Source organism: Larus michahellis, chromosome 1 (assembly GCF_964199755.1).
Source record: "Larus michahellis chromosome 1, bLarMic1.1, whole genome shotgun sequence".
NCBI lineage: Eukaryota > Metazoa > Chordata > Aves > Charadriiformes > Laridae > Larus > Larus michahellis.
Genome location: NC_133896.1, coordinates 126852879 through 126878400, shown reverse-complemented (window position 1 = coordinate 126878400; position 25522 = coordinate 126852879). Strand labels below are relative to the sequence as shown.

General features: G+C 39.9%; 1 long non-coding RNA gene across 1 annotated transcript in view; it reads right to left on the bottom strand.

Moving 5' to 3' along the window:
- LOC141749549 (uncharacterized) overlaps nt 1-25522 on the bottom strand; it is an 85796-nt gene that overhangs the window by 31905 nt on the left and 28369 nt on the right. The window contains exon 2 of the long non-coding RNA XR_012589401.1: nt 555-602. This is a non-coding gene — a long non-coding RNA (uncharacterized LOC141749549). The remainder of the gene's footprint in view (nt 1-554; nt 603-25522) is intronic.

Genomic DNA, 25522 nt, shown 5'->3' with positions numbered 1-25522 from the left:
CTCCCACAGGTCCCCTGCCAGAGGGCATGGTCTGCAAAGCCCACGCACAAGCTCCTTGCACCCTCTTAGTCTCCAAAGCAGAGTTGTGTCAGACTTGCCCACGAAAAAGGGTGCAAAATCTGTTTCCCGGGCTCCTCTGGGACACGTGCAGCCCTGGCCCCCAGCAGAAGACGAACCTGAACTGTGAAAACTGAAAACAGAGACATCGCTCTCTGCAGCAACATGGTCTGAGCCACGTGAATTTTGTCTGTGTGATTTCCTTCAGCTTATCGTCTGATCTCTAGCCCACAGTCAAACTGAACCTTAAGGGTTACAGGTGAGGGAACGAAAAGTGCTTTTGTTCTCCCTTTGCATCCCTCCTCCTTCCCACCTCCCAGCCTCCTCCCTCACCTGAATCAATCCAAAGTTACAGAAGTAGAATCACAAATTAAAGTGCGAAAAATAGGGAATATGGAAAAAGCCTGTCATAAAATGAGGTTACTCATACCATCATGAGGAAGCAGGGTGATTATACACACTTTACACAGAACGATAGAAACAATAGGATTACTCACACAATCTCAAGCTCTAATGAGGCGCATCAGTTACACTCCCACAGCAACCTGGAGAAAGAAGGAGAGTAAAATCTGTTGGTTTAGCCTAATAAGGACTTTATGAGAGAGCTGCAGTTAACATGTTGTACTTACAGCATGCCACAAGCCTGCTAGGGACTGCAGTCCAAGGTTTCTATACGTGCTCACCAGCCCAATGGAGAGAGGAGAGTATAGACATGGCTATTCCTCTAGCCATCTCCAACTCCAGTGTCATCCTTCACATAATCGATTGAGGACAAGAAAGTAGGTACAAAATCAAGAGGAAGCTCACCTGCAGTTATATTGAAACTTTGAAGAATACACCTTATAATTTATTTTAAACAATTGGTGGCACACTAAAAAGCCATTCATGTAAGGAAAGAGGACCAGGACAGATCTTCTTTTCAATGAGACCTCTTGAAAGAGCAAGCGCTGGATTGACTTGACTTGTTTGTGACTATGAAGGCAGTATCTGTAAATGGTACCGATGAAAGAAAACACACCATCTGAAATGATACATCTGTAAAATTTTGTAAGACTCATTCTTGTAAATAGATTATGTACTACTCGCCAGATTTCCCTCCTGGATGGACTCTTTTGTGTGAAATTTAGAAAACTACTGGGAATCTCCCAGGCACAATTCATCTCGTTCTATCAGGTGAACCATCCTCTCCTCGCCCAGCAGGTGTGCAGGAGCCCCAGGCAGCTGCACTGCAGGTGCCCACAGCAGCTTGACATGGATCCATCCCACTTTTCTCGGGAGCTGAGCTTCCTTCACAACTCCTTTTGCACACTTGTTTGAGCCTTCAGATAACCACAATACTTAAGTACATGCTCAAAATCTCCCTCTCCCTGACAAGGAATTACATGTGTGTCTAAAAGCTTTCCAGCACAGAGATGATTTCCCACCTGAGACGCACACACCCCATGGGAAAGTCCAAGGCTTCAAAATCTGTAATCCTTGATTTTGTGTGAGGTTGACTTAATTTAAAATCAATGGTTCACATCAGACTTAAAACAATGCTTCACTGCAGCTTCATACCATTTTGATATTTCTGTCAAAATGAAGAAGATAAATCTAAAATGTAAGCATAAAAATAAAACATAAAGTGAACACCATGCATTTTAATTGTGTTGAAATAAAACAAAATTTTTCAGGGAGATGTTGGTGAAAACATTGTGTTCTGTGAAATTTATATTTGTGTTGAATCAGCACTTTCTAAGTGCTCATCCAGCTCAAGACTTTGTATGCTTTTTACATCTATTCCTTTTCAGCATAAAAGCTTCCTCAATGCTTCTGATGGCGCCATGATAACTTCTTTGTAGCATTTCTATTTAAAATTCCCTTGACTTACATTGAAAAAATAATCACGTAGCTTGCTTTTTTTTCTCCTTGCCATTAGAGCACTATCATCTTCATAAGAAAGCTGCTTTTTATCTGCTTGGAGCTCTAATCTCAATGAAAATTAGGCAGAAGATGCCTCAGTTTGCCTTTCCCCTCCCTTGAGTGCCTGAGCTTTCCAAATGCATAACTGGAACACGGACATCAACCCAAACTTTTTGCAACAACCCGTTGGTGTTTCTGGTTATTATCATACCTGATGTTACAATACACCCTCTTTTAGGAAAAGCAGTGTTTAATTGACCAAACAAGAAAAACAAATGCCTCCCCAAGGCAAAAATTCCATGAACTGTTTGGATGTTTTCTATGAAGTTAACAAGCAATTCTGTCAGTATTTGAAAGCCTTAGACACAGTTTTTTGAATGGAGTGAAGTAAAGAAGAGACAGCTTGAATAGGATTTTACAGTTTCAACATGCTTAAGGACATTCCAGGCTAAATTATTACTTGTTTTAAAACATTACTCATAAACAAATGAAGTTTTTAAGATAGTCTTTATACTCAAATTAAAATAAATCTTAAGTTATATCAGTACAACTAGAATAACAGAAGAATAATATGATTATCTTCTAGACTTACAGGGATGGGTGACAGGCCATGCTCTTGAAACCTTCTTTTTAAGGTATTTACATTTAATGTGACCCTGCAATTAGACTGCATGTGGAAACACCGAGAGCAGCTTTATGGACTTTTGGGGTCTTGTTGCAGCTGCAGAGATATAATCCACAGGTGATCCAAATACAGGAAAGGAAAAGGATTCAGTTTTTTAATACCAACATCATTTACTGACTTCATGCTGACATAATGTAGGTGAACATAAGGCTATTGAGAGGAAGACTAATTCTTGCTCTTCCCGACCAAATTTAAAACATGAAACCAGCATTTTCACTGTCAGGAAATTAAAAAAACAAAACAAAACAAAAACAACAAAAAAACCCCAACTCTTCAACTTCCATGGTTTTGGGATAGCAAAACCCCTGGCAAACTGGAACTCAGATTCCAAAACCACTGAATTCTTGAGGATGTCTCAGCACTGTCCTTAGGATCAATGAATCAAAGACATGCCACTATCTCATGCAAGTTCCCTGGGTTTTTTAACTTGGTGTTCCCCCTAAGGGGGAGCATTCCAGGAAGGGTGTTGTTCTTTACCTAGAAACATGATACAGTAGGCCTGGAAGGGAGAGATACCTGACTGGGACAGGTTTTGGTTACCCAAGAGCTGATGTTTTTCCCATCACGTCTGAGATGATCTATAAGTGCTCTGATGTGCATGATTATCTGAAAACTGAATGCTTAATACACACAGTCAAAATGAGGCGTATAGGTGTGATTTTAAGTTGATCGAAAACAGAGAATAACGTTCCTAACTCAGGAGTTTGCTGTGGAAATGCAGATCATATTTAGACCGTAATCAGAAAATAAATATGGAACAATAATCCATGTTGCCTAATCTGTACCGTGCCAGGCAGAGTTAATCCTAATGAACTGAGTTATTTTGAATTCTGATTTCCCTAGGACATTTTAATTATTTCACTTTATCTATTACATTTAAAGTCTAAGATTTTAAAATGGCAAATTCTACCAAGAAGTAGTTATGGCATGAGCTTTAGTGACATAAACTCCTGGATACTTTGGACGCCTGCAATGCAACCAGCTGTGATTATAGTTTTTAATAACATGGGAATTGCCGTAACCCATTGTGTGCGTAACCTGTTGTGAACAGCCCAAAGATGACTATCTCCATTTCAACCAAAGCACAAGCCTTTGAACCCTTCCCTACTGACAATGTGTCCTGTTTGCCTGAACTGTAGGCTGAGAAAAGAACTTCTTGGTCTGTAGACAGATAACCAATAAGCCAGCTGAATCTTCATTTTGGAGAAGCTACTGAACATATTTCCTTAGAAGATGATCAGTTTAATCAACATTCCTTTAAATTGCCTGGGTTCAAACCTCCAGACCTGAAAACCACATTGTCTTCCTTGACTGCACCTGAGTAACTTAGATTTCTCAATACTGCTCATCTTTGTCAGAGAGCTAGAAAATCTAGTGCTCTCATCTGGGTTTTGGTTTTGAACAAAATCAAAATTTGAGGTCAAGTTTTGCCCTCAACCTTGTTCACATGCATATGAGTCCATGCTTCTGCATGGATTCAACTTGGAGGAGGAAATGGTCTTCATAAATTGGAACAGAATTCAGGGGGTGAAAGACTACTCACATTAAAGCCAAGAAAATATTCCTGCACAACTCTTAAGCAGTGAACTCATAATAACATCCTGAATATAGAAAAAAGCAACCTTGAATAATTTGGGTTTCCAATTATTGGTCACTAACTAGAAATTAGTAACACTATCAAAATGCCATTCGGTTTTCCATGAAAGATTGGTATATTTGGGAAAAATATTTAATTTGGATTAAGGGCAATGAAGAATTGTGTTATTTACTAACCCAACTATGCAAAAGTGCAAAATGTTTTTAAGCATTCACAGAACAAATTTTAGTTCAAAGTATTGTGTATCAGAAAATTCAAAGCCAAAACTGTTTTGCTCATAATTTTCCTCTTTATAAGCATCAGGCAATCCAAATGAAGAAACTTAATCCTATGCAACCTGTATGACCAATTATATAACCTGAGCTGGCACAGGTATGCAAACAAATGAAGAACAGAAAGGAAAAGCTAATAATTTGAACCAAATGCAATTGATTATTGAATACTTAACCCCAACAATACCAAGAGACTCTTCTGCTCTCTTTGTAATAGATCGTAAATTTTGTGCTTTGATTAGTGATGGGTTTGTCCCACGTGATTTGGAGTATTCTCAAGGTGAGTGTTTCTGGCTTCAGAATTTTATGATATAAAAACAAGAAACATTTGCAAAATCTCCAATCTGATCCAACCTTGAGTTCAGATCACATCTTCCAGAGGCTGTGTGTGTTCAAACCTACAGATCAAGTTTTCAGCTATGATTTATATGCAATTAGAAAAGAAGTAAGTGAAAAAATGTTCTGTAAACTAGCTGCATGAGGTTTCCCAACCCAGATTGCAGGCATTTAAGGGCAAACCCACTTCATCAATACAGCAAATCTTTTGAAAAGGAGAAAAAAGAGAGTGTTGCTGTGTCACGGGCAGGATGTTGAACAAAGATGTTTTAGTGGTGATAGTGGTATATATCTCTCACCATATCTATTTAGTAGTTATGCTTATGTAGCAATAAAAATGAAGGATGGATGATTATTGATTATGGGATGAAGCCCAGACTGGTGTCTGAATGGTTAGCAATGTGAACTACGTAGACTGCTGGACGCTTATCTGTGGTGTAGAGCACAAGCTAAGAGTTTAATGGAAGGAGTTATTATAAATAACATCTCCTCTGCTTTATCTCAGGCTGAATAAGTGCAGCCACCAGAGGAAACCAGTATTATATCCCAACTGAAAACAATGCTAAGATTATGCCTAGGTAAATGTTGTGAGTTACCTGAGGTACCTTTTAAAGAATTCTTAGCTCTTGCAGTTCCAGCTTATTTGGCATTTATAATAAAACTTGACATACAAAAAAAATGTTATAATTCATTCTCATATCTCATTTTAATAGAAAATAATTGCCATTGAATCTGCATTCCATTCTTTCCAAATTCTCTCTCTATTGCTTTCCACTGCATCAGGAAGATTTTACTCTTGCTGCCTTCAGATTCAAAGATACTTGGGACACACTTTTGAGAAGTACCTTGCTTAGTTTTGCTATAGCATCTACTACACAAAGCAGTTCCTAGGCATTTCTTCTTTACTTAATTAAGATGTGTATGTATCGCTATCAAAGGATTTCTTAGGTCTATGAGCAAATTCTAACTGGGGCATCTCTACGCTTCCATGGTTCCACTAACACCTTGAGAGATACATGAAGGAAAAACAGATACTTCTCCAGGTGCGTAGAAACATAACTGTACCTCTTAAATAATATCTGAGATCTTTAAACACTATTTAAACTGTATATTGGTTAGAGTGTAGCCTACAGAAAATTATTATGAATTTAAGAAAAAAAAGTCATGATATCATTTCTGCACCCTGAAATGTCTTGGAAAACCTCTCTTCATGTCTCCCTTTTTTACCTGAGCATTGAGTATATAGAGGAGTTTCAAAGGCTCAACAAAGGACATGTTTATTAATAATACAGGCTTCTTAGGCTTATGGAGAAAGTTACGGGCATTTAGTTAACTACATCATTATGAATAAGCACTCAGAAGATGAAAGCGTTAATGCAGTCTTCATATAACAATGCTGCTGGCTTACGACTGGATATTCATCCAAGGTGTTTTACTTGCCAAGGGCCAAACTCATGTCTAAAGACACACTTCAATCTTATCCAACAGCAACACACAAATAAATAATGTGTCTCAGAGTAATATAAAGTGAAAATGAATACCATAACCGGCTGCATATTCCTCCCCCCGCTCATGCTTTAATTGTGCAATCAATAGTAAAATGTTTAAATCAATAATTTTGACATTGTGAGCTCAAAGCCAACACCAGCGGAGGAAGTTCTGCAGGCTGTGCAGTGCCAGAGCTGCATTTTCCTAATAGTTGTGTCTTGCCTTGAGTCCATCAATCTGTAGATCTGCACATCTGAAGAGAAAATCCACAGGACTTTACCCATGAAACTATATCCCTTTCCTACTCCTTTGGATTCAATCTGCTTTTCTGTCTTGACTTTAATTCCTTTACAGGGGATGAACATGCCCAAGGGAAAAAACTCCAAACCTCACAAAGGTACTTCAATCTAGAAATCATTCAAACAGAGCAGGATTCTCAGAGCTTTTTCAGCACAGCGCTCTTGCCTTTCCCTATGCTAAAACTGTTTCCAAACACAAACCACTGAAATGGCTTGTAAATTAATGCCTTTGCAAGGGAGAGAAGCTGAGTCTGTATAAACTGAGCTAGGTGAGGATGGGGCGAAGCAAAGGGCTGAGATGTCGGTCCCTGCTCCACCAGCATCCCCTGGCTGGGCTGTAAATCCATCCCATGCTCTGCAGTCCATGGGAGGGGAGAGGCTGCAGCCCCCACGCAGCCGTCGCACCAGCCCCAGTGGATCGAGCAGCTCTTTTGTCGAGCACAACGTGAGTCAGACTGCTGCTGAAGGAAATCATTTTGTTTACAGCAATGGGAAGGGAATTGCCAGAGCAATTAAAATAATTTCTTGTTTCATAATACAAGCCATACCAAGAATGGCTGTTAGCTGTATTTCAGTCTCAGGTACTTAAAAACAAACAAACAATCAATCAGAAAAAGCAGGTTCTAATTTCACAGAGGACTGTTAGTAAAAAGCAATCTTTATTTAATGTCCTCAAATCTTAGATGCTGCTGTGCCTGGCAGGCACCCAGTCCACATTCCTGTTACTGAGGAGCACTCCCTTCCCAGCTAGCCGGAGGCAGTGGGTGGACCAGGCTATGTCCAGGGGTTGCTGTCCTATGCTGCCTACCTGAGGTTCTACCAGTTGCTGAAGGCTGTAAAGCCATGAGTTGTGCACGTATAGGTGGAGGATGAGAGGAGTGGTGAAACATGAACCTGTCACCCACTTCTTCTTACCAAGGCAGTTGTTGGCAAGGTGGTCTCAGACCTCTGGTGGGACACACAGACATGCTGTAGGTCCTCAGGGCCAGCCTGACTCCAGTAAGGTGCACCCATTTCATGGTTTGTCCACGGGTTTCACCAGTAAACACAAGATTCGTAATAATGATGTCTCAGATAAGGCCTGATTGGCCCAAAAAGGGGAGATTTTGTTTGTTTTGTTTCAGTTTTTTGAATTTTCTAACTGTGTGTCTGCATGCCAGAGCCAAAGTCCAAATACATTCCACCAGCTGTCAGAACTGGTCAAGTCCAGAAATAATACCGAGATACTGATATGATCCATCATAGATAATATTTCTCAAGACCCAAATGTTTACAGGGAACTTTCCAAGCAATTCATCGGGAAGGAATAATAATCTCTCTCTTTCTTGCACACACAGACAAATGTACAGTTCCGCAGAGGAATTCTGAAGAGCCATGTTAAATAATGTATGAGCTGCTCATGGACATTTTGCAGCAGGAAAAAGTGAAATCCACAGTGTTACATATTTCACTGTGAGTTGCTTGGTCGGTCCCATTGTTTGCTAGCTGTTAAGAGAAGTAAAGCCATCTCCCCAAGCACCCTCCAATGCACCTGGGGTTAAATAAGGAGAAATATGATATCCTTTGGGATGGAGGAGGCACAGCATGAAGATACATTCACCCTTGCAGATTACTAAACTGAACAGATCTTTTTCACCTGCAATTCTGAGTAAACATACGGGTAGCTGTTGTTGTGGTTGTTTTAAAGTAACTGGTAACGGTTGATAGAAGTGCTGATAATTAACATTCATCAGTTGCAGAGGATTGTGATGGATTCTCCATCACTGGAAATACTTAAATCACAATTGAGTACTTTTTTTTCCAAGACTCACTGCAATTCGAACAAGAATCAATTCAAGGAAGTCTTGAGATCTGTGTTACTACAGGAAACCTAAACAGATGATCACAATGGCCTTTTGCTATGATTATTTGTATCATCAAGGCTTCATGGGGCAAGACTACCCTACCTTGGGCACAATGTCAGAAGCAAAAGTTGGTCCGTACCTGAAGGTTTTTTCAGTATAAGACTGAGATAAGAAACAACAGAGGGATACAGGAAAATACGGCAAACTGAACTACACAATAATACCAAGGCATAATTCTGAATCTGTAAATGCATTTAAGACACCATGATCCTCTGAAGGCTCAGCAAGTTTCGAATATTCTATTAATACAATATATCAATATAAATTTCCTAATGTTTTTGGAAATTTCCTTTCTGGAAAAAAAAAAGAGTTAACTGAGACAATGCAAAGCTATTAAATAGTAACTTTCCAATTAATACATACAGGAAGGTAAATCTGGTAAATCCTATGAAGGCTTTCCTTCAGTTTAGACTGGCTGTATCAACCAAACATTTCAGACATCAGCAGAAGAAAAATAACTGCTTTTTTCCTTTGAACCAACGCAGCCTGACACCAGAACTGTGTTAGATCTCACACTCTAGGTAGGGCCAAGTCTGGACAACACTTGCAACAAATATCCATTGCCTGCAGAAAATAGTGTACATAAATGTCAGTGGTGTCACGGCACTGGCTAGAGCAGGGAGCGGCCCCTGACAGATGTATTACTGGAGACCTGTCTCTTTGGTCTTCTTAAGGAATCCGTATCATTCTTCGTCTTTTTCTGAGAAGACTTTAGCCACAATGGAAGATTGCTAATGACTACTATACCTGCATTTCTTATGTGCCGTTAGGTTAATTATAACAAATCCCACAAATACAACGTCCCTATGAATCTGCAGAATATAGTTTATATCTATCCTAAAGAAGATGAAATCAAATCAGATGTTAGCTTATGTTCTCAGATGTAAATTATGTAGCAGGATTTCAATTTAACTACCAAAATATTAGATATAACTGAATTAAAAAAAAAAAAATAGTTAAAATGAAACATATCCTCCAGTATTATTTTTTATTTATAAATCATTATGCAACTATGAATCCCTGGAACTAGTTTTAATTGATTAATATTGCATAAGATCTGTATTAAATCTCTTTTTTAGAGATGATCTGCATTTTAAAATGGACTATAACTCTATAATGCAGGCTTATTTATAATAAATATTTAAGCAGACATATATCTTTAGAAATTAAATATCATTAATGGCAATGGAAAGGACACAGCTTGTGAAATATATTTGGAAATCTCTTTTCCATATGGTAAAAACATCAGAGGAAAGATGGTGATGATACCCAGCTTAGAACATTGCAGCCTGAATCCCAGTGTTTTAGAAAGAAGATTAATAGCATTACTGTCTAGTTAGTTTTTTAGAGACCAGCAGGAGTGGTGTTGCACCTGTTGCCCTGCAACTGAGGCAAATGCAGGAATTACGCAGAGTTTCCCCAGCATCCAGCTCCCCACCTGTTAAAAGACAACTGGAGGTGTTTGTTGCTGCTCCTCCGAGTCTGGCACGCGCATCTCCAACACGCAAGAGCCTGGATTTCCTCAGCTCTGGGTGCAGTCTGAGGTTTACCTATTTGACTGTGCGGGTGTGCTAAGGGAGAAGTTAACTTGTTAAAAGACACATCCATAGCTTGTGTTCCATGTTCGGAAAGCATGTGGGGAACATTTAATTCATCTCTTTATTTCCCATTGCAGATCTGACTGTGTTTCTAAGTGCTGTTGGAGCCCTACGCCCTTTTGTAGCTCTCAGAGTACAAATTCGCTTCATAATAAAAAGGGCAATTAACAAATTGCAAAAGAAATATTCCATCATGGGAAATACAATTCTACATGTACGTTATAGAAAAAAGGAACAGAAATCTGATCTTGACTGGGGTCATTTAAGTTAATAACACTATTTCCATACATAGAATTAATTACTGGCTTCATATAGTTGCTGGATTGGTGCCTACAACCCAAGGAAAGATTTAAATTGGAAGGAGTGGTGAGAAGAAAGAGTAATAGAGAGAAAAAGAAACACTGTATTTCTTCCTCAAAAATTTGTTGCTTTCCTTCATTTCTTCTTCCTTTTTTCTTTCCCTCCTGTATTTAGGTTTTTCTCCCTATAGTCACCAATCTAATCCACTATTTTAGTAACTCCTATCTCTAAAGTATGGAATTTTCTTTCTACTTACACCTACCAAATGCAACAAGACAAAAAAAAAAAAGGCTTCTTTTGCCTCAAAGAGCAGCATTGCTGCGAAAAAATGACAGTGTAAAAATGAAATCCTCTCACTGAACATAACTGCTGCTTTTTGTGTCAAAGGATGTTTGAATTTTTTTTTTTTTTTGGAGAGCAGCACACTGCTTTGCTTGGTATTTGCAGGGGAGAGCTAGCGCGGCTGAAGGAGTGAGCTCAGACCTCTGCTCCGTCTTGTGACTCATTAGCAGGGCCACCCGCCCGGCTTCACAGGGTGACGTTTGCCGCTAACCCAATGAAGGCTATTGACGGTGCTGCCATCACATGGGGTAGCCAAGGGCATAGCACCACCCAGAGAAGATGCTGAAGTGGGCATGGCTCCTGCTGGCAGGGGACAAGGAGGGATCCAGGGGAGGGAGGGGATGAGCAACCTCCGAGTCACATCGCATGACACAAGACAGCGTGATCTCACCAAGCGTGTGATCCCTTTCCTCTGTGGGAAGAGGGAGGTAGGCCATGGACCTCAACACCAGTCTTCAAGCCCTGCTCTGATTTAATCTGCATTTGATGCTTGCGATGACGGACAGGATGCAAAAATCTCAACTTCCCTTGGAGACTATGATAAAACTGAGAGATCTGGCAGCCAGTCACACAGCATTTTAACTGGTAAACCAAAGCTCTTTATATAGAAACCATTAAAGTCATAAACATGAAACTCCGCGGTACTGTTTTTACAGTCACCTTTCAGAGGGAGCAACAATCTACAGTTAAAGCTTTTTGTGAGGGGGCATTTTATGACTCCTGGACTTCAGTCTGTTTAGTTTATCCCCACAAAGGTAAAAAGCGATCTGAACATGGTCTGTAAATACCTCTGATAGCAGAGGGCTTTTTTAAACTAATGGAAAAGAGTAGAGCAAGATCCAACATCTGGCAACTATGCTAACTACATTCAGGAGCAAAGGCATGCATTCCTGACAGTCAGGATCTCCAACCAAATTACTTGCTCAAGGGTATGCCGAATTCTTTCTCAGGTGAAGCCTTGAAATTGAACCTATGTACCCTACTAACAGAAGTGAGAGGCTCAACGAAGAAACCAGTTGATAAAAATCTATGGCTTTTGTCAGGTGAGATGATCAAAACCAGTCCTTTCTGGCATTGAAACTATATGCTGAGCACTCAATTCCAGTGGGATAAAGGGAGGAGTATTTAATTTGGAAATTCTTCAATGAATTGTCTCTCTTTTACTCTCTCTTTCTCAAAACATGCCCATTCAGGAAGAAACATGATATGGCCACAGTGTTCATACAAAGCCTTAGCGTTCACTAGGTGCAAATTCCTATTCTTCTGTTCTCCAGAACAGTTAGATGTTGTTAAGGCTCCACACTTTTAGAGAATATCCAAGTCAGAGCAAAAAAAAAATAATTAGAAAGACTAATTAGTCAACATTTGTGAAAACATCTGATATTGGGTAAAAATAGCCCAGGTCAATGGCGAAGTGTTCATTTTACCTGTCCTCTCACAGGTAAGCTCGCTGACTTTTGAGGTCATGTGCAAATACCTGTGGTGTGAACCTCAGACTCTCATAAACGAGTTCCACAATTCGTCTAGAAATGTCATTCCTGAGATATTTCAAACCTCTGGGAGCACTCTGAAAAGCCCTGGAATTAAAACTATTTTCATCACATGCCATTAGAAATAGCCACATTTTCTTAATGTCAGAGATGCAGTGCAGAACATGGTTTAATTTTTCTCCAGGTTGCTATGACTGCTTGCACCTCCATAACAAACAACACACTACCCTTTTCAATGTTTTAGGTTTGTGTACTGGATGTTTTATACAATAGTCTCCCGTGCTCTAAAAGAGTCCAACGTTATCTCACATATGAGTTACATGTGTGTTGGGGTAAATGATTTATGCTAGAATTATTCGTCTATAAAGATATCTAGGCTGTATTATATAGATTACAGCAAGCAACTGGTATTCCTACATCATGATGACGGATTCATTTAGAAAGCAGATGTAATAAAGTGTTAGTTGGGATAACAAGAAGCTGCTGTAAGCGTGACCAGAAATTGTCTCGCATGTGGGTTGGGAACCTGGGATTGGCAATCTGGAAGGGATGGCATATAAACTGAATCTGCCTTGCCCTGCTCTTCTCCATCAGCCTTTTGCCATTTTGGGATCTGACATCTTTGGGAATGGATAAAAATTGCAGTGACACTGCTACCAACAAGAGGACTTTGGGCGAGTGCTTGCGGTCTAGTTGCATTAGAGGCTGTAATCCTCCACCTGGCAAGGAATTACACCACTGCTGTTTTCATTTTTGCAAGCTGCTCTTCCCGCAGCTGTACTTGGTGCTGGGGAGGACACACATCCATACACGCAAAAAGGCTTCCATTGGCTTTCTTCCAAAGAGCACTCATTCACCAAGCAGCCCATATACCTGGGCAGAAGGTTTCAGCCAGCCCAAGCCCATAGTTTATTCCACTTCAGACGGCAAATTATGAGAACCACAGTCAGCATTCCTAGCAGCAGCTCAGCGCTAAGCCTCACATTCACTGTCCTGCAGGATGGAGTGCTAATTATTCATATGGGATAATAGCTTTCATGTGAAGTAATACATTGACTCTCCTCCAAAATCTAGCTTGGAATTTAAAAGATTATGAACCGTGCCAAGAAAACTACTCCAGGGCAAAACAACCCTGAATCTTCAAGTTTAGACAAGGGCCTTACTATAAACAAACAAAAGTGTGATATTGTTTAAATTGGTCTTTGAAATTGTCAGTGGGAGATCCTTTTTTTTTTTTTTTTTCATGAAACCCTCCAAACAGGTGGGGAACTTTTACCTTCATATTGTAAAGTTGACTTCCAAATATTACCTAGGGAGCATTTCATGAAACAGGTTGTCATATATGCTTGCTGTTACACAGGTATTGAAACAATCACTCAAGCTCTTTTTTGTAATTACCACTTAAGGATGTCGTTGAGACCAAAGAGACTTGGCCCCAGGGAACTCCGAATATCATTCAATCTTTCACTGGGTTGTCTTTGAGCAAACCATTCCTTTGGCCACCAAAGCCAAGCTCTCACTCTGTGAGGACAAATAATTTTAACATAGAGTGTATTCTTCCCTCATGCTCTCTGTCTTCATAACAGGGATTTAAGGAACAGTTTGTTCACACCAAAAGCTCAAGAAAACTCTCTTTGCACAAGTCTGCCATGCAGGAAACTCCTGATGCTCACACCTGAGGTTCTCAAGCACATGGCACTACAGCCACCAAAACAAACTGCAGAGTGTATCTATATATATGTATTTGTATATATATACATATATAAAAAAGATACAGAGGTTGCTGAATTTTGTGGTTGTGTGTAGGTGAAAAACAGACTGAGAAAGGAAGGAACAAAATAAAGGAACAAAATAAAGGAACAAAACAACTTTTCCCATAAGACTGCCCCAGTCCTGGCCTTGCCACATCATTTTAGCAGTGACAGATGCTCCACTGAGGCTGTTCAAATTCCCTGTTCTAGAAGGAGTTTGTGAGGGAGCAGCAGGTTTGATGGAAAACACCAACAAATTTTATACTGGCTGCTGCATTGGATTTTTGACTTGTTTCACTGGGGAGCTTCAGCAGACATATTTTCCTACAAAAAAAAAAATCCAAATAGGAGCTTTCAATATGATTTCACTTTGGAAGAATAACCAAAATTACAAATTTTTATAGGATATATTCTTTCCTTACCATAATCATAAAATATATTTTCAAAATGCATTCTTTCAGAAAAAAAATGGTATTTTTGTTGTTATGTCATTTTCCTTTTGTCTGTAACTTTAAACTTGGCTGTTTATGTTTTGCAAGCCAAATTAAATTTTAAAAATAGGAACTGAAATTTAAAAAATGGACAAAAGACCCTTTTTCAAAAACACTGCTTTGTAGGAAACTGTGGAGTGAAAAATTTGCAATTTCTGAATTTTCTGTGGAATTGCAATTCCGAGTTCGGAAAGCATACCTTCTTCACCTGGGATGGACAAACTGATGTTATCAGGGAACTCTGGTGAACTGAATCGACTTTGAACTGATGACATAGTGTCATGTTCTCTAAATGCATGTGTGAATTGACATCATAACTGGTTTCCAGTTCAGACCTTCCTGGGATCTCCTGTTCCGTTTTGCACTCGTAACTGGGAGAAGTTCAGAGAGACCTCCACAATCAAAATGATTTGCAATCACTACTCAGCTCCTTTGAAAAGACAAGCTTTCCCGCGATACTCCTGTGTCTCACTGGCTCAGAATGCCCCCTCTACGGGCATCTGCAAATAACAAGCAAGTGAAATGATGCCGCAGTCTAGAAAATATCACCTCCTTGTCACAGAAGGATTCCCCAAGGTGTCAGCGTCTCCACCTTTAGCTGGTTTTCTGATAAAGTTGCAGCCATTTGTAAGTTCTAATATGCTGAATTTGACAATTTACAGTTCGGCTACGATATTTGCTTGCTTTAAGATAACATGTGCTTTAACTGTATAACCTTGTCCTGAGATTACTCAGACATTTCTCCAGTATCAACAGTAACTTCAATAAGCGTTTTTTTTACCTCATCACTTACAAGAAGCAAAGACAATATTCTCAGGCCTCGCTGGTTTCAACTTAAGATCAAGACATGCAAACCACAAAATAACTCTCTCAATCCCACAAATATTTATATATTTAATTGTATGGAGGCTGCCACACTGACATCGACAAGACTGCTCATGTGTCAAGCACGTGTGCATGCTTTTGTAGGACAGAGAGGCACAAGTAATTTGATTTCCAAATATGTTCAATGCATGTAACTCTCACTGACGTCAACATCTCTGTCTGTTAGTGTTGCTAACCATCAGGCTACTTGTGCAGGTGCCAGTCTAAAAATTTGAAAGTCTTGACCCAAAAAGTTAAGTTAATTTTAAGTTGAAGCTGGGATTTTGCATGAAAGGTACACCCCAATATACTGCTACACTGACCCGGAAAGGCAGCATTCTGCACTGTGGAAGCTAATATGCCCCCTCTCTCTACCTCTCTTTGTTTACTAGAAATTAGAAACTGGTGATGGGGAATTATCTCACACCTCATCACAATTTCACGTGGGAGCTGCCTCCTGCTGTGAGCGAACTCAGAGTTCAGTAACAACAACAGACTGCTAGCTTTGCCAAAGAAGAAAAGTAGGCATTCTCTAAATTATTCCCTTCAGTCAGATGCTCTATATCATTGGAGATGTAGCAGCTTAACACAAAGCATTTATTACTATACATCTACATTTACCGCTGATGTGATGTAGTCAAAGACACAATGACTTTCTTTCCTTGTCTCCCTTAGTTAAAAATACTGGGAAAGGGAGTCATTTCTACCTATATATATCATGATCCTCCTTGAATGTGAATATGATCACGTGTCTCTGTGTGTGTGTGTGTGTGTGCACGTGCACACATGTGGGTATAAACTACATAACCGTAAGTACAAGGATATTTTGATTCGGGCCCTCAGATGATATAAAATGTGAATACTTTATTGGACACAATGAAACTTTAGCCTTGCAGAAAACGTGTGTAGAGTTTTTCTGTTTCTAAAAAATTAACAGTAATAATAATTGCCAAAAGGTGTATCTCAACAACGAGACAAAGTTTTCCAAAGAAAGGGCCGTTCACTTGCAGAAGTAGGCAGGTCGGCTGGTGCCTGTTTCTATAAGGTGCGTTACCAGGGAAGAGACGAGGTACAATTCCAGCCACAGGATACAGAAGAATGTCAGAAGATGACCAAAACCCATCAGATCTCGCCAGCATCCAGAGTATGTGGCTAAGTCTGATGTCAGACACCATACCAGGAGAAATATGAAATTATTGTAGCTCAGAAAAATATAAAAGGCAAAATAGGAAGCTACAACCTAATGATGGGAACGAAACAGTTCCAACACTACATTATTCTTTTGAAAGAATATTAACAAGTGATTTTGTTCAATAGTTTCTTTAACCATGAGTTTTCCTAAGGGAAAATATCTTTCTGTTCATGCTTACTCAAAAAGCCTGTAAGTACAAACTTCTCTTATCAGGGAAGCAGGACCTACATGTTGTATGTATGAAATCCCAAACTTGTCTGGCTTTCCTAGATACTCTGTTTGAAGACAATACCAGTTTATAAGTTTCATTGCATGTCTTAAAAAGCATCATGAAACAATCCTATATCATCTCCACTTATTTGTAAAGTAGCTTATGGGAAAGTCTTTTAGACTGATCGTTCCCAGATATCCGTGTCCAAGATTCCTCTGCTTCTCAGTGACTGCAGGTGCAAGTTTTTGCTTTATGGATGTCCAAGCCTTTTCAATTTTCCACAATCATTCATGTGTATAGGTCACTCTAGAGCATATGTGAACTTTCTTTACTTATTCACCTTTTCCTGAACCCTAGAAATACTTTCTGGACCATGAAGCGTTCACAGACAAAGAGCTGAAAACCATAGACAGAGGAAAGAGTCATAGCTTAGGAAACCTTCAATAAAAAAGTGATAAAGCCAGAGAGATTTTTTTAGGAATGAAAGTGGAGATTTTCCATATTCAAGTTTTGTGGTTTAAGAAAATTGCCTCCTTTATTATTATTTACATTAGATTAGCACCTACCTTCCACCTGACATTGGCAGAGCCAAAGAGATGATGAATTTTTCTCCTTATTTAATATAGGAGTAAATACAACCACTGTCCCGAGCATTTCACCGTCTGGAAACCAGACTTACCTCACCCTTATCTTACCCATTTTCAGAATCCAATTCATTAAGAAAATTCCCCCTGTGGACAGCAACACAGATAAACGCAAAGTGACCTTTCACACACAAAAAAAGAATCAACACTGGACTCCTTGCTTGGCTTTGGAAGGCAGAAACCCATCACTCGTAGATAACTTTTGTCTTCTCCCAGTGATGGTGGAGATGGGAAGAGAAACACTAAGTTACATTTCAGCCCTCTGGCCCTGCTTGGTGAGACTCATCAGGAAAATAACTAAAACCTACAACTATGTATTTCTAAAGATGCACTGTCTCATCATGGAGCATTTTGTGGGGGATAGCAGCCTGTAACAGACAGTTACCATGTTGTATTTACACTATGAAAGAAACATCGTGTTGTAGCTTTCTTCTTCTTTACTTCTTTCTTTTTCTCTTTCTTTTTCTCCTTCCTTCCTTCCTTCTTCTTTCCTCCCTCACTCCCTCTCTCCCTCTCTCCTTCATTTCCTTTTTTGTTATAGTCCCTTTTGCAAGATTGTAACTGGTGGCTGTGGAAAATGACCACAAGATCACTAGGATTATTAGGACGTCCTGAACAGAATACTCCAAGCAAGCAGTTAGCCTTAGCCTAAGGAATTTGTATACAAACAAAATGCATTAACTAAAATTGTCTCCATGATTATTTTTCAAACTTTTCCATAGATAGGCATTTTTAGATGTTGCCTCTAAAACAGAGCAGTGCTTGTAGAAGGGACTCTGTTAATAGCATAAGACATCTTTACCAAAGGTTGTGCGTAGCTAAAAATGGGACTGAGAAAGGAAAGAACAAAATAACCTCTCCCATAAGACTGCCCCAGTCCTGGCCTTGCCACGTCATTTTAGGAGTGACATGAGTCTACCCCAGCACCCAGTAAGGCAGATGCTCCACTGAGGCTGTTCAAATCCCCTGTTCTAGAAGGGGTTTGTGAGGGAGCAACAGGTTTGATGGAAATTACCAATGCATTTTATGCTGACTGCTGCATTAGGGTTTTGACTTGTTTTACTGGGGAGCTTCAACAGACATATTTTTCTATGAAAAAAAACCAAAATAGAATCTTTCATCATGATTTCACTTTGGGAGAATAACCAAAATGACAAATTTTGATAGGATACGCTCTTTCTTGACCATAACCATAAAATATATTTTCATAATGTATTTCTTGGGGAAAACTGTTATTTTTGATATTTTTATTGTTACATCGTTTTACTTTTTGCAATGTTTTTAATTTTGTCTGTTTATGAACGTTTTGAAAGCCAAAAGAAATTTAAAAATGAGCACCGAAAATTTAAAAAATGGCCAAAGACCATTTCTTCAAAAATGATGTTTTGTAGGGAAGTGTGTGGAGTGGAAAATTTGCAATTTCTGAATTTTCTGTGGAATTGCAATTCCATGTTTGGACAAGCATACCTGCTTCATCTGGGAAGGATAGACTGATGCTATCAGGGATCCCTGGTAAACTGAGTTGACTTTGAACTGATGACATAGTAATGAAGGTTTTAAATTCCTGAGCCATCCAACTGTCTATTAACAGCTCTTTAAACTTACTACATACACACTGATACTGATCTGCTTATTACTGCAGAAATTCTAAACATAAACATTATTATAAAATCTTGTTTTAGCCACCAAGAAGGGTGAGAGACTGAAATACTAGACAGCTTTTCTTTGTCTTGTATTCCACGTGTGAGACTGGAGTTAGACATAACAGCCCTGTAACTTGCTCTGGGAGAAAAATAAGCCCTTATAGGAAAAAATGACCAGCAATTATTCAAACAACTTAGACTGAAACGGCTTAGGAAAAGTAGCTGAGAAAGAGGGAGGGAGAAACACCACAGCTGAGGAAAATAAAGTACAGGAAAGTGTGGTGGTAAGGACACAAATGTGTGCTTTTGTCAAGAAATGGTTTCTTTCTTAGAAGGTTAATTAACGGGATAGTGTTTTTATAATACATGTTGGCACCATCAGCCAGACAAGGGTTGCCAAAATGGACAACCCCTTCATGCTGTGGGAAAGAAGACAAACCCCTCTGACTATATGCAATTTTGTACTATTAGGTGTTCCCATCAGGCTCTTTTTCCTACTTCGTCTGAAGCAAAGAACAATTACGCTGCCTATGTAGAATACATGCCCACTTTCCCCGGTATGTTTAGATCACTAAACGTGCCTGCCTTCCCGCTTTCAGTTTTTGTTTATGGACTGATTGTGCTCTGCAGCCTGATTTCCACTTGAGTCCGCTCAGGAATAGGATGCTGAAACATGATTGTTTCCACTATTGGAGGCTGCCGTTTTTTAATGCCACACACTGCCTTAACGAGCTTCACCCCAAGCGCGCGACTCAGCTGGCAGTGAAAAACAGGAAGCGTTTTGGCACACATTTTCCCTTTGTGGGGTGAGAGAGGAAGCAGACGCGAGCCCTGGCTCAACAGTGACACAATTAAAATGGAAACAGAGAGCTGCCTTGCCCTTGGTGTGGCGTGAGATCAAACCTGGGTCACCCCTGTAGGCTGCCTCACTGCCAAGACCCCCGGTTTGGACTGGAGACATACAAGAAATGTCCACGTTAAAGCTCACGTGTACGTGGTCTCCAGGGGCCTGAGCCAGCAAAGTGAAGGGGAAGTCTCTCTGACGATTTCCACAAAGTCTGGATCAAGCCCTATCCCTTCCCTTCTAGTCAGCAAGGATCCTTCCAACTAAGTGGGTAGAAAAAATTGTCAGGTGAAGATTGCTGCTCTGTTTGGTGCTACGAGAGTCTTTAACGGCCTGTAGCATTAAAAAAATAGTGGCATCTATATTTACACTGAGCCACCTGTACCATGTGATTCACAAGTGCAGATATTCTGGACTTGGAAAAGCAAGGTATCTTTTGATGGTAATTCCTGTAAGTGGGCCCATTTCAGCTGTTGGCAAACATAGGATTTAATTCTCCCAGCTGTCTAGGTACTTCCCAAGTCCTCTTCATAGTTGTGTATGAGAGGCACAATTGTTAATTCATCTTCATCTTTCCCCTCTGACAGGCAATCAGGCTAAGCCGTACCTAGTGATGATTTGGTACATAAAACTGAATGTATCCATGAGGAGAAGAGGGGTTGACTTTCTTCTTGACCAAATTAATCATATGGGAAAATATCCAGGAAAATGCTCTTCAGGTGGACCACTGGATGCAAAAAGTTCCCTCCAAGGTTGTATTACACTAGAAACCACCACAGAGAAGAAGAGATCTGTCACACTGGGTTGCATATTGCTTTCTCTGACCGTCTTCATCTACACGTGATCACATACAGCTTGTTGGAAAACCATGCCTCTTTCTCCAAACAGGACAGCTCAGGTATGGGTACATTTACAAAGGCCTCTCCAGCACAGCCTGAGTACATGGACGAAAGAACAAACTTCCTTTGTGACCTACTCTGTCAATTGATCATAAAATATTACCCTCCTCTATCACAGATATCACACCCTTTGGTCTGCTTGCCTCTCCAAAGAAGGAAAAGTTGGTGCTCAGTGTTGGGAACTGCTGTGGCCCAGGAATGGAAGCTTTTGCATATGACTGTTCCTGTCCATCCTGCTCCTGGTTGCTGCTGCAGGCAACCTAAGAATGGCTGCCTTTTCTTCTTAGCTTATGAAAGGCTAGCGCTTTCCCCTCTGTAGCTACTAAGTGCCTAGATGGCTGTTGAGAATTTTTGTATGTGAGATTTCTTTCTTCATTTGAGATGTTTTATAATAGTAGCAAGCATGGGGGCGGGGGGGAATATGGCACTAACCTTTCTTTATTTCTTTCTTTCTTCGGTAAATAACATTAAAAGCAACTTGGAAGCTATGCAGCTGTAAGAACAAAATATGATTCTCCACCTTGGGATAATTTTTTTTTTAATTCAAAGTGAGCAAAGGTGCATGAGAGAGCATTTTAACCTGACAGCATTAATCTATGTTTCATTATGTCTGTCAGAACAGGATTCATGAGGATAAAACCTCTGCTGAGCATGAGCATTCTCCTGAAACCGCAAATATGACATTTCTGAAAGATGGCAAGGTGAAATTTTTATCATCTTCATTAAAATCCAAATCCTACAGTCTTCACCAGTGGCCAAACAAAATTTCTGAGCTAGTACTACAGGGACACTTCAGAAAGATAGCAAAATGCAAACTGATATTGGTGTTCAGCACAGTCAGGATGTCATCTCTTCCTATCAAAGAGATACGCTTTTTGTCATGACATCATGGACAGTGCCTATCTAAGGCAGGGTCATTCCAACAACCAATTATTCCTACTTAGTGAGCAGAAAGTGCGTAATGAGATATGATAGCATTTCCTGAGACGCAGAGGAAGAAGTAATTAAAAAAACCCCACCAGGTAATGTTCATCAGCTGCACATTGTTCAGATGAACTGCTAAATCTTACTGAAAACTCTTCACCTCTGTCACCACAGTGTTCAGCTTTCACCTGCTCTACATGCAAGAACTGAAAACGCACCAAGAACTCTTTATTGCCTTCTCAGTCTAAATAAAAGAAGAAAGCATTTTTATGGTAAAGATCTTTGTCATCTCCAAAAAATGTACGAAGAAGTCAGTATTCTACATCTTACAGATGGGAAAGAAGATGAACTGATCGACCTGTGGTCACCCAGCAGCAAAGCCTGGAGAGCCCTGAAGTCCAGCCCCTAACAGAGGGCTCCATTCACAAACCCAGATGCTGAAAGAACGTTTCAGGGAATAAATTCCAGCTCTACTTTCCATATCATAACAACTATCTCTTCAAAAAGAGAAGTACCGATCGATACGAAATGAAACAGGTGGATGAATGGTGGAAACATGATGGAAAGATGACACTTGATCACCTGAAATGGAAAATACAAGCAATGTAGACTGTCTGCTCACATGTCATTCATAGGTATGAGTCTATACAAGCCAGTTTTGCAACAGTTTGTAGATCTTTTTATGATTGTGTTTCAGCTTCAAATCTTATTGGCTTCTGCCCACAGACTTGTCATCTCTGGAAACCCCAGCTTATGCTAAGTGTAGGCCCTTTGAGGTCTCTGAAAACACATGGAATACAAAAAAGTCAGAAAATAACTGGGAAGGGAGAGGAGGCAGAAGACAAAGCAGGAAAAGTAAAGAGAGAAAAAGAAATTTGGGAGAAAAGAAACAGGAGAATGAAGAAGTTTAAGAGAGGGGAAGAGTCATGAGAAGAAAAATAGGAGAAGAGATAGGGAAATTTGGTTTTAATTATGTTTATTGTAGTTCTTCATGCACAAAATTACAAAGTGAAAACAACATAAACAGCTCTGCTGCAGGCATGCTAGGGAACAATCCATAAAGCAAGAAAACGTTATACAGGAGCTTGTAGTGACTTACTGCATTATTCACTATGTAATAATTGCCCAAAAGAAATTAATGAGTCTTTTTTCAATTAGTTTGGCAGATAACTGGAAAGACTTATGGGCTTCTTTGCTGTAGATTCTTTACCTAAATAACAGATAAAAGACAACCAAGACCTTTAGAAGCTGGTTGTAAAAATAAGAAGTTAGCTATGCTCTGTGCAACAGAGGCACCCCTGCCCCAGAGCAGGACCCATCATAGCAGGGAGGATATATTAATATAGCAGGAGACAATCCTTGCTCAGACAACTTGCAGAAAACAGTGGAAAGATGAACCAAGCTGTGCTGAAAAACATGAGAATAAAGGATTTTAAAAGTTCAAACCCTGAACACCAACAAATTCATAAATCCACCTATAAAGCTGGCCTAGCTTTCAGCTACTCAGATAGTACAAAGGACAAGCATACCAGAAATAGTTAAGCAATTTATGTATGACAAGTTTTGGCAGGGTAAAGTCATGCTGCCCAGAGGACTGCATTTTCCTTCCCACTGATTAAGGCCAATGAGGACCCAAATACCATAACCCTTCCAAATCTTCCCATTTCTATTCCATATTTAGGACTTCCCCCCATATTCCTAAACCCATGCTCATTTTATTTTCTGTCTTGAAAGAAGGAAACTTCAGAAAATCCTCTGACCTGAAGGGCTGAATGGAGAGTACCTCCTATCCATAGCAGATTTCTTTATTTCCCCCTAGAGTTTGGATGATGATCACAAAGATTTTTCTTTTAATTTCCTGATTACCTGTTTCTACCTTTGAACTTTTCTAATTTAGAAATCCATGATTCTCCATCGTCTTCATCTCAGATCTCAAGCTGCTGGATCTTCCCTGATAGCAGTTAACATGGCTGGGATCATTACTCAAACAATCAAGGAGAAAATCTAGATACGTGTTAATAGGAGGATATTCTTTCTTCTTATAGCACTGACAAAGTATCTTAAAGTTTCCTGTCAAAATGTCCTTGAAATCTGCTGAGCGTTATCCTTGCCAAACACATTGTCACAAAAATCCTGCTTGTTTCTAACAAAAGCATCTGAACTGATTGGTACAATTTCTGACTTAAAAAAAAAAAATAATAAATAAAATCAGCAAACTATCAATACCCAGCAACAACGTAAAATCATAACGAAGCACCTACACTCCCAAAGGATTTATGTGTGTATAGGTCTATCTGTGTGTGCCCATGTCCTGCGCAGCGTGACTTGGCACCTGAGTGCTGAGCAGCTGGCACACCTGCAATGTCAAGAGTGCAGTGCATGTCACAGGAGGATTTTTACGAGCCATCACACCGACAGCGATTAATTGGCACAGCACGCTGGCAAAGCTCGGGCCAGCCCAGGACTGTAGGGATTGGCATACTGCACATCTTTTACACCACCAGCTGCCTCTGACACTCATTAAACACTCCTGCCCGACTTACCAGTTGAACACGATTGATGCATGCTACTTTCTGGAACAGTCTGTCTTCTCTTATGTCCTTAACCTGCTACACTAATACTGTATTTCTCTCTTAAAACTGCCTATCAGAGCAAAAGGGTGTCCATGGAAACCTTTCTTGCTTTACACTAGCTATGCAGTCTGTTGCTACACTTTCACATCAGATTTGTTATTGGTGCTTATTCACTTGGAATGCAACAGTAAACTTGTCTGGAGACGTCCTGAATTATTCATAGACAACATGTACAAAGATAAGTCAGGGCATGAGACGTACCTTGGTGTTGAAGCCAACATGGCATGTAAGAGTGAATGATGCTTGCGTGGCTTTGTGGGAGAGCTGCGTCTCAACCACTGTGAATGACTAGGGATTGGGTAACGATCATTAAGACCTGCAAGCCAATTTGCCTTTGACAATGGAAGTCAGGGGAAGTTTTGACATAGCAGCTGTCTTTGCTTCACTTTGATTGTGAACACAGCGTTAAGGCCTGAAGTCACCTCCAGGTTTGTATTTAGACTTTAAAAGGAGCAGTTTTGTTAGCACATAGAGGCAAGTCTATCTGATAGTGCTTAGACAGCTAATTACTTCATCATGCCTATCAAGGAAGTAGTTAGATGACTAAATATCATTGAGTATGGCTCTGGAGCTGCAGCCGGAAAACTATACATGGAAGTTGGATAAATCAGTCAATTCCAGATTTCTTATCCAGCATCAGCTTTGAGCTCATTTTTCACACAGTGAAGGTATATTCACCATACAAATATCTGTGCCTTCCAAGCAATTTATGCCTTCCTCTGAAGTCTGGTACCACAAGAACTAGAAGCTAGTATTTGTGAACCATTAGCAGACCTGCTTTGAAAATGATGGGTCCAGTTCTGGTTGCACATCACTCCAATATACATCATGTGACTTCGACTTCTAGTCTGAGTCTGCAGGATCAGAAATGGGCCTATTTATAAAGCCATCACCTAATCAGGTAGTCATGCTTTTCTAAAAAACAAAACCCATGTACATCTATTACTCCGAGAAAAATTAAGTGAATTTTTCCTTGGTGATCTCCATCTGGGAGCATGCGGACCGGATGGCACAGAAAGCTAATGCGAGCCTTCACAAAGCCCCCAAAGCTTTGTGCCTATGTGTCCATCGATGTGTCCATCGGTCCCTCATCAGCACTGCAATGACATGCACCCCACGTCTGAACAGTGGAAAGACACTATATTTTCATGGTAGC